Source organism: Ciconia boyciana, chromosome 2 (genome assembly GCF_034638445.1).
Source record: "Ciconia boyciana chromosome 2, ASM3463844v1, whole genome shotgun sequence".
Lineage (NCBI taxonomy): Eukaryota > Metazoa > Chordata > Aves > Ciconiiformes > Ciconiidae > Ciconia > Ciconia boyciana.
Window position 1 is genome coordinate 23,128,503 of NC_132935.1, and position 15,152 is coordinate 23,143,654.

General features: G+C 47.5%; 1 long non-coding RNA gene across 2 annotated transcripts; it reads left to right on the top strand.

Annotated features, from left to right (window-relative positions):
- The first annotated feature begins 1,806 nt into the window (after window positions 1–1,806).
- Window positions 1,807–6,672, top strand: LOC140646850 (uncharacterized). 2 transcript variants are annotated; one of them, XR_012040586.1, is made up of 3 exons: window positions 1,807–2,181; window positions 4,913–5,169; window positions 5,583–6,672. It is a non-coding gene; the product is annotated as an uncharacterized lncRNA (long non-coding RNA). The 2 variants fall into 2 exon arrangements; XR_012040587.1 differs by having other exon boundaries at window positions 4,913–5,152.
- The last annotated feature ends 8,480 nt before the right edge of the window (window positions 6,673–15,152 follow it).

Here is a 15,152-nt window from a genome sequence, read left to right on the forward strand (position 1 = left end):
AGCATTTAGCACTGTTTGCAGATTACAGCAGCTGACAATTATAAATTTAGTTTCAGCATTCTCGGTAGTACGTGATCATTTCCAGTAGTGTCCCCATAGAGTTTACTGTCTGTGGATGTCATTTTTAGGAAAGGGACCTCAAAAGCATGCAGAGGAGAAAGACTGATCTGGCTCTCTTGGCAAACGATGGCAGTGGATGGGTTGCCTGGTATCCCTTTCCACCCTTTGGGTGCTGGCATTATAGAGAAACCCATGGGCTTAATGGTTCAAAGGAGTCAGATTCCAGCTCAGCCTGGTACATAAAAAGCAGCAAATGTTAACACTAAAAATCCCTGAATTACTGATGTCACCTGCTCCTAGTACAGTGACAGAAACGGGGGACAGGTTGGGAAGCGAGCAACCTGCCCAGGTGGGTAAACCATAAAGATAAGGTTTGTCACCAGCCACCCTTTTCGGGGGAAATGTGTGACTCGATATTGATACCATAGCAGCAGCAGATTGGATGGAGCAAGTTTTTTCCTTACAAATGCCAAGCCAACAGTCTGGGACCCTGTGATGAATGGAGATGCTGGCGAGTCCTTCTGAGCCCGGGCTTGACATAGCTCAATAGGCTGGAGAGAGCTACATAGATGACCCATAAACTGACTTCAGTTTTTGGCTAAACACTCCAAACCATCTAGAATATGGGTCTTGCCTCCCTCTACCTTCTCTCTGCCTTTTCTCCCAGCCTTCTGTTGTGGTCTTGCTTCTCTCCGAAAAGATCGCGTGCAGTTGGCATCTTCTGCAACGTCACCGTGAGTAGGTGACTGGTGAGGCAGCTAAGGATATCTTAAACAACTCAACAAGCAGTCAAATTCCTCCAGCCCCGAAAAGCCTGCTGAGCCCACGCACCATGCTTGTCATTGAGTGGGCATCAGCTCGCAGGGCCACAGGCTTCCATGATCCTCCAGAGTGACAATGGGCTATGGGCTTCTCCACTCACCACGGACTCCATCGGGGGAGGGTGTTCATCTCTTTCCACAGAGCAGGGCTAGGGGTGGGTGAGGACGAAGGTCCCACTCCCCAGCTTCTTCCAGCCTACCCATGGGCTGGGGTGAGGGCAGTCCCTCAGCTGTATGCTACCACGACAGATCACCAGACAAGGACAACACGCAATCTCTCCCTCTGCCACAGCTGTGAGGTCGACCTCCTGAAGGCAGGTACTGTGTCTTAAGACATCACCATAAACCGGTAAAGAGACTTTCTGAGGCTGCTGGGTCTCCACCAGAGACCTGCATCCACTCCTATAGAGCAACGAGGGAGTCTCAAGGCATCTCCAGGTTAAGAGAACAAGGAGTATTGCAGGGGGAGCTGCTAAGAAGGCATCTCTTCAGCAAAGCTGGCATGAGAGATCACCAACCTTTGCCTTTCACTCCCTTATCAGGGCAGGATCAGGGTGGGAGGGCACCTCTTCCAGGGCAGCACCACGCTGGACCACCTCCAGCTGCCCCATGTATGGAGCTGGTGAGCTGTGGAGGCGGCACAGGAACCAGCCAAGTAAATGGGAAGTGGGACCACACCACTGTGAAACAGCTTCTCCAAAATGCCTGCTACTTCTTCAGCAATTTCTGAAAATACGCAACTCTAATAAAGGGTTGGGCTCCTGACTCATGAGGAGCCGTTTAATTTACAGAAGCAGCTCACTCCTGAGGCAAGCTAATCTGCCGTGCATTAAACAAGCATTTCTTGATGGGCTGCTTCCCACAGCCAGAGCCACATCCACTCCTCCCCTTCCTCCCCAACTCCCCAGCACTGACGTGCTGTCCTGGGCTTGACCAGCCCCAGATGGGAGCGGGCTGGATGGCCAAGCCAGGGAGTGAGAATCACGCTGGGAAACGTCACCCACCGTGAGTAATGCTGCCGGTGCCTCTGGGACGTATCAGGAAGAGCTTCGTGCTGCAGGAAGGTGAGCTGCTCTGTAATTATTTCCTGTGAGCTGCGGCAGAGCTTGCCTGCCCTTCTGGGCACGGATGGGTAATTACGGACAGACACTGGAGGAGTAACCAACCACGTGCAGGTGACTCGGCCAGCATCACCACTGCAGAGCTAGTGACTTCTCAGGCATGGGGAAGTGGCACCCATGTTTATGTGGGTCTGCCTAGCTGGCCCCGCTTGAAAGGGGCACCAAACATGGCTGAGAAGGTATGTGGATGGATGGGAATTGCTTTGAGCACAGGTCAACTCCACCGCGAAGGTGTGCTGTCTGTCATTTCAAGACCCAGCTCAGCTCTGTTTCCCTAGGGAAAGGAGGGACTTCTGCCACAGTGTGTAACTCCAGCTGCTGGTGGGGTAGTCCCAGTACTCTCTCGAGCAAAGAGGGTCTTTTAGTGGTTCTCCTTCACTGCAAGTCACCCGGTGCTGTAAATGCAACGTGCCAGTTGCTGGCAACACGCTGATACATGGATGCTGCATGTTGCTGGGACATGAAGAATTACCAGGGTAAAACTGCTGTGGTATGATGCAGGCTTCAGCTTAGTCTGCTCCCTGCCCAGTGAAGTCAAGGTGAATTTTGACTTCTGCTAAGATCAGGCAATGAAACATATTTGGGGCTGTCAAGGAAGTGAGTTCACTATCAAGCCTAACTTGCAAATGCTGTTTTGAAATTGTCTTTTCTTATCAGTGGAATAGGACATCCTCCTGCTTTGAGTCTGCTGCACTCTTAGGGAGGTTGCACAGTCAGATCTAACCCGGTGTGAGGAGGAGGATGAACGAGTGCATATACCACAGCATCCATCTCTGATCTGGGCCTTGTCAGTCTCACAGACTGTCTTGAACTCACTCCCACAGTGACCTTAAAGGCAACAACATCCCAACACAGCTAAGTCAAACACAGTACAGGTTCTCTGGCTCTCTGTTTTCAAGCCCTTTAGTGTCCCTGGCTGTCAAGATCTTCCTGACACCCATGAAGCTGAGAACTTTTCTCTTAAAATGTAAAAGCAGAGTGGAGGGATGGAAGCTGGAAGATGTCCTTCAGACCACTGCTTACTGCCAGGTGTGACTGCCCCTCCCTGTCCTCAGCATGGAGCCAAGGACCCCCCCACTCAGAGTCCACCTTGCCAGGGGAGTCCATGGAGATGGACTTTAAGATACTCCAAATGACATGAAACTTGCCAAAAAAACCCAAAAAACCCCCAATCCCAAACCCCAAAATCTAACCCTAAGGGCTGGAAGCACTGCTGCCTTCATTGCCCTTCCAAATATAATGCCTGAGTTAGCCTATTCTTTCGAAGGCTCTCTTGGTCTCTTTTGAGCAAGAACAGGTCAAGTAGAGCAAGTACCGATCAATTCAAACAGAGTTTGGTCAATATATTTTCAGACCTAGCAGGTTTTGACAGTGATATCTGACATACTGATTTACAGATATCAGCCAGAATCTCTTAACACCCCCACGATGTTATTAAGTGTGGTGTAAGGCTATCACTTTAAGCCCAGTCTGGACTAACCCTCGTACAGAAAGCCAGACGTTGTTTCACTGAGAGTGCAATTGCATACTGAGCACTGCAGCCACACACTGAAATCAGGTAACCGTGTGCTCGAATGGATAATAATGATCATTTTCCCCTCTCCTAATTTCCATATGGAACGGAAGTAATGAGCCATGTAACTGTGCACCTATGTGTCTAGCCAAGTATTGCTGAAAGGCTTGGAGCAGACCCAGGGCGTCAGGCTCCAGCTCAGCCTCCTGCTCTTTGGAGGGGCATTGACTTCTCATACAAACCTGTAGAATTAACTCCTGGGGATGGTATTTCTGGATTCCCAACACACTGTTTACGTAAATGAGACAATCCTTTGATAGCCTCTTGGTTTTACCGACATATGTAACACTCTCTAACCTTCATGAGAAAAGATATTCATGTTATAACAATAACTACTTTTTACGTCTTTCCTCAAGGAATTCTTTCTCCACTTGAAACTCATAATGGAGACATTGAGTTCCTTCAATTCAAATTTAAATGATTCGTTGAATATTTTACATTGACTCACTTCTCACTCTGCTGCTCAGACACACTGACGCTTAGTCAACTTCAAAAGGGTTTTCTTTTCCTTGTTTTCCTAGTGCGGTCCTAAGGTGCCTTCCTTTCAAATAATGCTTCCTGCATCATCTGGGGCTCTCTTCCACTTCTGCTCTTCCACTGGCACATAGCGGCGAGGACCTGAGAGCAGGGCCACGCTTTCTTACACCTGAATGAATAAATGTTCTTCTTCTTAACAGGTCTGGTCTAAACAGGCCAGATGGAAGAAAATGTGTGTTACCCTTCCCTTTTATAGCAAACCAGTTAATTAACTGCTGACCTGCTCATGGTATTATTCACTCTAGCTCTGCACTTTTGAATACAATTAAAGCAGTGACAGGTCTTTCCCCAGCACATTTCAGGGCACCACAGTATCCAGCATCGTTGCTAAAGATGCTTTATCCCTTGTGTACACAGGACCTTGACTGAAACACCCTGCAGCACCATGCCTTGGAGAGCAAAAGCCTGTGGAGTGCCTGTCATGGCATGTCACTTGTGCTCATTCACTAAGCTTGCCCGTTCTAGAGCCTCTTCTAACCCCCAAATGTCCCAACACGTCCCCACTAGCTCTGGCTCTCTGCCTGCTCACTGCTCCTCTCGTGTGACGGCCCCTGCAATAGCCTGGCTGTGCCGCCCCTGCCATTGCTCCTGCGCTGATGGGGCGGTGCAGACAGCTTGGAAGATGCACTTGCAGCAGCTGCTTGCCACCATGCAGATTCGGAGGGGCTGATGCTATGGAAGAGCTCCTCTCTCCCTCCATCAAGCCAGTCCACTCTTCCCAAAGGTAGTATCTGAAAGCTGCTGCAATGCTTAAAGAGAACAGCCTGCTGATAAATTTAAATTTCTTCTCTCTGTCACAGCCAGAGTCATTTCCGCATCACCTTTCTGGAGCACAAACAGGAGGACTGCAGTAGCCTTCAGGCCCTAAAGCTGCTCTGAAAATCCCCTTGCTTCAGCTTTTGTTATCAGCCAACATTACTGTATTTCTACTGCTCCCATTTAGTTCAAATAGCTCAGCAAATGGAGAGTCTGGCGCCCAGAAGAGATATAAATTGTGGAGCAGCTGAAGACGGTGGCTACCTGTGCTTTCCAGCTCTCAGGTGAATGAACGAGAGAGGTGGGTATTACCCAGCAGTGCACCGCTCGCCCTGGGGCTACAAACTCCCATCTGAAAACCAGCGCCAAGAGCCATTGGTGCCTGCGCAGTTTAGGATGTAGTGTATTTGCTGGGTCTTGTTCTTCTATTTTAGGTATCTTGTCTACCTAAATGTAAATAAAGAACAACATGTTTTTTGCTATAAAACCAGTGCATTTTATATTGTTAGTTAATAGTCTGACATCTGCTTCTGTTCAGGACAGTCCTCTACAAATGAAACTCGGCTTTGCTGCAGGAGTAGAAATCAATCTGTTAGTGCAATGGAAAAGATAACTCTTTTAATGAGAACTCTCTTATTTCTACAACATCTGTGTTCACTTCAACAGAAAATAGTTTGTATGTGCCAAGGCCACCTTTTGTTTTCTCCTCTGCAGGATGAAGGTAAGGCCTACCCACTTGTCAGAGATGTGCCAAGGTTACTCGAACGCCCGTGAAGACCTCTGCGTTTCCATCAGTGTGCTTAAGAAAGTACCTCCCCAAAAGATGGTGTTGGCAACCGGTGCTGCCGCCTTGGAAGATAACCCTGAGCATCCCATAGGACGGGAATGAGAATTCCCTTTGTGGCAGGCATGCTGGACTGGCTGCAGCATCACTGAGCACAGGAGGAGACTTGCCTGTCAGCAGGGATCACTGGGCTTCTTGAGGCTTATGCAAGGATGCTTAGAGCTGCGCGAGTCTCAGAAGTCACGTTTTCTTGGGAAAGTTGATTATTTCAAATCTCCTTTCATTCCAAACTGGAACATAATAGAAATATCAAGCCCAAGCTTATTGAAGTCCTTTGTTTAGATGCTGGTGTTTTGATATTTTATGGGATTCATATCGAGTTGGAAAAGATTTAAAGTGCTTGATAATTCTGTCTTATCTCAGAGAAATCAGTGATTATGTGAAACTTTTCCACTCTTGTCTGTTCTGCTAGGAAGAAAAAAATCTGTCTGTTTTAATGAGAAATGAGTTAGCAAATAAATCTATACCACTCAACAACATCGGCTGGACACTCCAAACTACTAAAGATGTCTTTCTCTGGCGGTCAGTTCTCACCACCAGCCTCCCATCATTTCTGTGACAGCTTCTCTCTGCACAGATGGAAAAAGGCATGGGCTCTGGTGATGACAAGAAAACCCCAACCCTAATTTTGCCTTCCTTCTCTCAAGCTTTTATTCCCTGTTTAAAGAAGGATGAGCAGTTCTGTTTGCAACAAGGATCTCCCCAGCAAAGTGCAGCAAGAGCAGTGGCCCAGAAGGACGAGCTGTGCAGCTGTACGGGTCCTACCTCATGACACTAAGCATGGGCCACCTTTAGCAGCGGTGAAACGGGAGCTGTGTCAGCCTTACTTTGTCAGTGAGTCTATCCCAGGGCCTCAGAGATTTTATCTACAGTACCCTCAAAGCAGATGTAAATAACCCAGTGGTTAAAATTGAAGAGCTTCTGGTAGCTTGTTTCTGCAGTGCTAGCAACAGTGGTGAGCATAAGGAAACGCTGGTGTAGGGCCAGTCACAGGGATCTGAACCTCTACCTGGAAATACCTCTAGGCATCAAGTACATCCTGACGTGCCACTCTACGAGAGACGCTTTCATCACTTAAGTATTGTGAAATGTGAAGTTCCTCAATTTATGGATTTTTCTTTCATTGTATTTTTTTCTCTTTTCCATGGCTGGCTTCCAATTTGGGGAACACCTGGACACAAAAACTGAATCAACCCCAAAAGAAGACAGTTCTGAAGCCATAAGTAAACCTCTTCAGGCTACATGAAGCCGCAACGGCTCTTACCAAAGGGGGCTGGAGCTTCAGAGCAGCGATGGTAGCACAGGTACATGTCACTGGACTGCAGCTGCACGCAGAGGAGGAAGAGCGCAAGACGTCCCTGTGAAGTGTTGTTACGCAAGATTTGTTTGAATCGATTTTCATCCTCTGCGGGTAATTATCAAATTAAATGGTTTAAGAATGAAAATTGGAAAAATTCTTCTTCGAGAAGAAAAAAAAGTTAGCCTTGGAGCTTGGTGTCCTCTCCCAAGAAACCTGTGAAGTATCTCTTACGATGTGGGAACAGTAATTTTTTTAAGTTAATTACAAGGAGGAACAGTAATACAACAGTATTGTATTGATAAAACAGACTGGAAAAATGCACAAATAGGACTGACAAGCATTTCCAGTCAGCAGTGATTACAAAAACCCCAGCTCACAGCATGAGCCCTCTCTAAGCACATCCAGGGGGTTGTATTTGTGAAAGGGATCAAAGATCACACAAAACTGTTGTTCTCATCATCTTCATTTTAGATGAATTCTGAATCCCTCCGTATGCCACTGCGTAAAATTTCAATTCTTTCCCTCCTCCTTTGGCAGCACCGTTAGGGTGTGAGACAGGGTCAGACAGTAACTTCTCGTATTACTGAGGAGTTTAAAATTAAGCCTGTGCTTTGATGAACAGTAATGATCACACCCTATTTTAGAAGCATTGATCTCTGAGATGGCCCACATGCGTCAGGCAGAGCGGGAGATGCTCTGCACCTCCCAGGCTCCGGTCTGTGAGGGCTGCTGCTTTGGAAGAGAAAATGACCTATGCACATGGATGTTGTGGTGATGGGCAAGGGTTAGGTTTGCTCTGGTGCCCTGCCTCTAACAGTCCTGCCTGTGCTGGATGCGTTGGAGAAGACCCTATCTCATTTCCAGCTGGAGATACGGTGCTGCCGCAGCACGTCCTGATGTGAGGGGTCCAATGGACACCAGCGGGTTGCGTGGGGCTGTGCCTGCCACGTGCAGCAGCTGCTGCTGCTGCTGGCTTGGTGTTACTACCAGCACCTTTTCCTTTGTGTCACACCTGCCTTTGAACTTGCCTTTCCTGTTTCTCCTCACTACTCAGCAGCTCTGCATCCGAGCGGGACCTGCCCGGGTACTGCTCTGCCCTGCACCGGCGCTAGGCGCATGGCTGCGGTGAACGCAGGGATCCAACAGACATGCAGTGACACATTAACATCTGTGGCTGAGGAGATGATTCATGGGAGGAGCACATCCTTGCCTCAGGGCAACTGTGTCTACCACAGGGGCAGGATGAACGGCTGTGAGAGGCGACTGCTTCAGCTGCCCGACACCAAGCGGGACCTGCGAGTCGCCTAGTGCCCCATCCGGGGCGGCACTGCCTTCGGAGTGGGGACAGGCAGATGGCTCCCCGGCTGCAGGCAGCAGGCACCTTGATGGGGTTCACTCATGTCACTCCAAACCTCTACAGCAACCACACCCACTCCCCTCTAAATTTCGTCTGCAGCCAATGCAGAAGAGAGGTGCTCCTAGGGCATGGTTAATCCCACCAGCAGCTCTACAGCTGAGTCCATCGGGTCCCCATTTCTCCCCACTGGCTGTAAAGAAGGTGCAGGGAACTAGCTCAGGTGTGGGCATCACCGCTGTCAGAGCAGGTGAGGTGGGTGCTGCTTTCCGAGCCCCAAAGTGTAGGAACTGAGTCTTTGGATGTAACCTTACTCCAGCAACACCACTGGAAATGCTTTCTGTGCATGTATGGAATCCTTTCCGAAATGCAGAAGACCCTGCTCTGAACTAGGAAAGCTCCAGATGTTGCTATAGCTCTTGCACAGTTTTCCTGCTCCAGAAACTATATTGGAAGAAAAGGCTTTTCTTTAAACTAACAACTGAGTTTCTGCCATTACCGAATGTTTTGGAGCCCTTCCTCCCACGGCATCGCACGGGGACGCAGCTAACGAACCCTGCTAGACCATCCAGTGCAGAGCTAGTCTAAACCTGTCAGGAATATCCAGGGCTGATTCCATACGTTAATTATATGTTGTGTAAAAAAGGATTTCCTAAGAGCTTTTTTTAAGTTAAACTGAAGATCTGGACCTTTCCCTTTTTATGTGTCAAGGGACGAGATAAACCAGAACGGAAAGTTCTGTAACAACAGCCACACTTCATGTATGAGCATTGCATATCAGTGTCGCATCTTCTCCAGAGTGCCTCCTTTGCGGTGTAATGAACCCCTGTGTTTTAAAATTACTCTTTCTTCAAAGGAGTATGCTCAGGCTTAACATGTATTCCTGATTTCTCTTAATTTATTGCTTATCTTTGAAGGAGTGGAGATCCAAGGGTCCACCTTCTGAGCGCTAATGGCTGTTAGCCGTGATGGGTCATCTTGACAGGTGGGCAGGGAGGAGTGGGGAATGTGCTGGGCAGGCTTTTACAGCGTAGTGAGGACGGGTGGTGGCAGGCAGGAATTTACCAGTGCTGCACCATCAGGGGGTTCCCACACATAGGGAATTTCATGGAGACTCTTAACCCATGGCCAGTTTGCTCTGCTCATCGTGCTGTCGTGGTTTAACCCCAGCCAACACCTAAGCCCCACGCAGCCGCTCGTTCACTCCCCCAAGATGGGATGGGGGAGAGAATCAGAAGAGCAAAAGTGAGAAAACTCGTAGGTTGAGATAAAGACAGTTTAATAGGGAAAGCAAAAGCTGTGCATGCAAGCAAAGCAAAACAAGGAATTCATTCACTGCTTCCCATGGGCAGGCAGGTGTTCAGCCATCTCCAGGAAAGCAGGGCTCCATCACGCGTAATGGTTACCTGGGAAGACAAACGCCATCACTCCAAACATCCCTCCCTTCCTTCTTCTTCCCCAGCTTTATATGCTGAGCATGACGTCGTATGGTATGGAGTAGCCCTTTGGTCAGTTTGGATCAGCTGTCCTGGCTGTGTCCCCTCTCAGCTTCTTCTGCACCTGGCAGAGCATGGGAAGCTGAAAAGTCCTTGACTGGTGCAGCAACAACTAAAACATCAGTGTGTTATCAACACTGTTTTCAGCACAAATCCAAAACATAGCCCCATACCAGCCACTATAAAGAAAATTAACTCTATCCCAGCTGAAACCAGCACAGTGCTCGCGGCAGCCATCACTCAATCACTCTGCCTCACATCGCTCATTTTTTGAAAAAGCTACTGAGGAAGTGTACAGACAAGCAATCCTAGCAATACCTGATGTCTTTACGTGTCTTATCCCAGTCACGAGCTGCACTGACAGATGACGTCACGATGAATGAAGAATGTGTCCTTGATGATTCCCCAATCTTTCAGCTACCAGTTTCCTCATAGAAACAGGCTTAAATTGACATGTTCAGCTATGAAGTAGCCATAGGAAAGAAATCAAGTGTTAAGAGGATTAAGATATCATAATTATGACTACTTGGTACAGAAATGGGGGCTTTAACATGTGCATGTTGATGTTGTGGACCTGCAGCTTTAACATTTTCAATTGACTCACCTCAACCTTCTGGAGCACCCCCATGCAGAAAAACCACCTGAGGCGGCACCACGCCTGCATGAAATCTCTGCTGGCAAAACCCACCCTTAGACTAAGTGCAAAAGAGATAAGACTTGGTGGCCCTCCCTCCAGCGGGTTAGTCTGGCTTAAAGTTACCTTATTGAAATCTCAGCATGGGCAAAGTTAGAGCCCACGGAAGCAAAGATCTTTGCTAAGAACCTAATTAAGATGACTGCAGGCATGTGCTAGTTGGACCATGTCTGAACACAGAAGTCAGAGCTTCAGCGCTAGTGTGGACAGGACCTTAGTGTCGAGTCTTCAGGGATGGTTCTGGGAATGGCTTACAGTCCCCTGAAGCTGCACTGATGTAAAATGGGCTGTGAGGCATTTCCCGATGCTTCATTTATGGAAATGAATGTGGACTACAATTCTGCACCGCAGTTTTTGGGAAATGCCCAGGCTGGCAGGTGGTGACGACTCTCTTACAGGTGCCTGTGCTGCGAAACTTTTCCAGTGCACTGTAGAGGTTTCCTAGCAACTTCCTTCCACGGTCTTTGTGCTCAGATTTGTTGTGAGATGTGGGCCATCATAAAACAGTACTTCTGCCTATTTAAACTAGTTTAGTTCTTTTAAGCTGACAAGGCAAGCACAGTACAGCAGCAGTGTCTGATTTATATCCTTTTCAGCTATTCCCTCCAAGACTAACAAAAACCTGAACCAATGTAGGTAGGTTTCTTGCTTTTTGTTTTCACTAACCAGATCACCAGTCCATTGCTCAAATTGCTGAGCAATAGGAAAACTCCAAATCCATCTTAAAAAAAAAATACAAAGGAGCAATGTTTTCTCTGATCTCTGCATCTATTACATTCTTGCTGAGCTCCTCTGGCATATCTGAAACCAACAGATGTTGATCATGGGCTTTGGACAACTCTTTCCAAATATGTGACAGACATCACATTTTTGAGCCAAAAATGCTCTTAAAAACAAGCAAAACCAAAGTAGCTAAACTGTGCTAACCTTTGTGTGCATGCATGTGTATCCAGTTTAAAACTGGACATAGGTTTTAAATCTGTAAATTCACTGGTAGCATCCAGGTTTTAATACGTTGAAGCGTTTATTCAGTATTTTGTACTGGCTCAGATAGTCACCTTGAAATGACACCCTTAACTAGAAAGGATGCGAGGGAGCAATTTGGTGAGCGGAGCAAAATTGAAAGAGTTTGCGTGTAAGGGGATGCAGGAGAGAAACCCAGATTATCCCCGTCTCCTAGAGCAGCACTGAGACGTTATTTGTTACTGAAGTCATTCACTACACAAATACATATTTCTTCAAAGATAGCAGAGGGGAAAAAATTACTTCCCCCCTCATTTAGCAACCGGAAAGCGAATGCCAAGTGCCTCGGTATTTTCCTTGGCACCTGCGCTGCTCTGTGAGCTCTCTCATAGAGAGCCATGAGCAACTGAAGTGCAAGAGGAAATGTGGAACCAAGTCCCGCCGTGCTGCAGCCAGACTCATTCCTGCCCTCAGCAGGATCCGTCCCTGCCTGATGCTGAACAAACCTCATATTCACGGGGCTTGGCATCCCACCTGGGCACAGCTGAGGCACAAACCCAGCCCTTCCAAAACCACCCTACGTGAACTCTCTCCCTTTCTCCCCAGGCTTGGCTGCCACCATGACTATTTTAACCCGGCATCAGGCACCTCCATCAGAGATTAGCTGCACTTACACCCTTGTGCGTGTTGGGGATTTGCCAGCTCCTGCCATTTGCCATACTTCATTGCTATAAACCACTGGATTTCTTGCTCAGCACTAGTATTTGCACCAATGTGGCTACGTCAGCTGTTGGCATCAGTTGCAGAGATCAGGGCAAACTTCCAGAGCAGATCAGGCCTTGGATTTCTATCAAAACCCATCTGTTCCTGGCTGAGAGTTATTCCCACCACCTTTATAGCTGGGTGCGATAATGAGCTATTGAATCCACAAATTAGCACAACATGGAGCTCTTTTAATAGCCTTCCTCTCCAGAAAGTCAAGGCTGCTACTGCACCTTGTGTACACCAGCCAGCCCAGCGAGCTAGGAGGACTTCTAGCTGACAGTGTCAATTGTTTTTAAAGTGTTACTGCACTGCTGACATTTGAAAAGCAATTTAATATTTCTCCCATGACAGTCACTTCAAATACTCTGGAAACAACTTGTATGAAACAGTAGCCGACAGCCACGATGCTTGACTTTTCTGAGACGCCCGGGCTGGATTTGGGTACAGCTTGTGCTGGGTAGGACTGCAAGGTGAACATCACAGCAAATACACCTCCTCCATCAACCTAAACCCACTTGGTAATCGGGCGTGTGCAGGAAGGTTAACCCACACCTCAGGCCCTGCCACAGGAGCATTGTAACTAAAGAGCGCAAGGGCTGAAAGGAATTCACGCGGAGCTGCTGTGGCGGTGCTCCCTCCGCAGTGAGCTGCAGCACCAAGGGTTAACGCTCCGCTGCCTGCCTCCACCAATCTGCATAATGCCTTGCGTTTGGCAGCTCATTTGCATAATTTTAAATGACTCTTTTGTCTCGAAAATAAAATCTAAAACATAGCTTCAAAAATAAGTGGTAGATATTAATGTTTCATATACTAAGAAGGCTCGGTTAAGTCTATTTGTCTGAACTCATCAATTGAGGTTGTAAAAATAATTTTAACAGAGCAATGTTGTTTCTTTACTGGAGAGTCTTGGGAGTTCTTTCCCGGTGCCATTTTGACTACCCTAAATAAGGTCTAACGCGCTCACCCACCCCACACAGAGGGGCTGAAGCTGCCCCACATGCTCAGACCATCCGGAGGGCTCAGCAGCTCCAGCCTTTGCAAGGGGGGTCCAGCCCACCCCTCTCATTAAACTGGAGAAACAATGCCAGCAGCTGGAGACGGAATCCCTGTCACCAGCACATCCTTACCGGGGATGGGCTTACCTCCAGGCTGTAGATGTGTACCCAGAACTGTCGACACACAGATATGAGCTCAGTGTCCCACCTCCCACTGCCACGAGGGATTCAGCTCACCAGAGGATGGATACCTACGTTTCGTCAGCTGAAGGACACTCTTGGCTCCATTGACTGCTGTAGCTAAGTCTCCACTGACTACAGTGGGAGATTAGACACCTAAATTCAGGGATATTGTCTGGATCTGATTCCCACTCCGAGTTCAGTTGACAGCCTGTGAGTCGGTCTTTGCGGGCTGAGCCCCGTACCTCTCAGCTCTTCTCTCTCTCGTCTTGGGAGACAGATACAAAGCACAGTGTCTTCTACTTGCAGTGATGTGTTTCAGTGTAGGAGAAGGGGCTATTAGCCTGAACTGGCACTTCAGCATGTTTTTAATCACAGCTTATCAGAGCAGCAGAATAAATCCTAGGAAATAGGAAGCCAAATGGATAAGATACGCATTTAACAGTAAACTCACCTGTCGTTATGACTGAGGCCTATCTGAACTCCCACCCCAGTGCCTTACGTACCACAAACTTCTGTACATTCCCCAGGCAAAGACTTGTAATTTCCGCATTAAAACTTTACAGTGTTTCTACAGCCTGAAACAATGCACTTGTGCTCTTGACTTTGCAGCCCCAAAAGCTAGGTGACACCAGAAGACATTTCCCACTGGACGCCAGCTCCCCCAGCAGCGTGCCCGGCAGGCGCTCTGCCCAGAGGAGCAGCCAAGGGGCAGGAGGGCTCGCCGCCTCCTCCCCTGCCAGCTGGAAGGCACCGCGTCAGGGAAAGCTTTACGCAAATCGAGCTGGGTCTAGGTAGCTTGTACAAGCTGTACAGGGAAAAAGACAAGTGTAGGTACGTAATCTTGAGTGAACAGATCTGTCAAGTGCTAACGAGTTTCTACCTGGCACATTTTGTTCAGTTTTTCTTTTGCCCCGTGCTCTTAACCCAAATTCAGGTGAACTTTGAAGTTTCCTGCAAGTGATAATATACTGACTGCCCTCCTTCAGACTCTAGTGGCATTACAGTTTTCAATAAAGTGTTTCAAAGATGAATTAGGGCCATCTTTTTCTATCTTCGCCTTTTGCAATAGCTAAACCTTTTACTTGACACTTCTGTTAAAATTTAGACAAAGGCAGATATGCCGTATTAAACATTTCAGCCCAAATAATTAAAGTCTGATAAACTTACAAACACCCCAGTTCACCTTGGTTTATAAGCAGTAGGCAACATTCATTGCAAATGAAACTACCTGTATGTTCAGTTAGTAGAAAGTAATTCTGTATTTGCAAAGCTGCCTGCAGTTTCATGTTACCTACCTACCTATCTATATAAACACATGCACCAACACATATGCAGCCATATACAACAGAGTGTTGTAATTGCTGTTACTCACAATAAAATGTTCATCGATCAGTTAACTGTGTCCCTTTCCTCTTACACTGCAATGGAAAAAAACCTTCCAGACTATTTATTCATATTTTCCTTCCTCCATTAGTTTCACTGAAGCTAAATGTTAACTACCGAAGCAGTTCCCAACACAGGTCTCCGTGTACTGCATCTCCTATTGACCACTGCCCCCACTGCACTTTTTTGTTCTCCCTTTCAGTACGGAAGCTCCATTACCATAAAAATCCTAAAACTTTATTTCATGGGACTCCCATCTGTTAGAGCTGCTCCTCTCCACATGAAGTCAACATCTATTTTTTTTGAC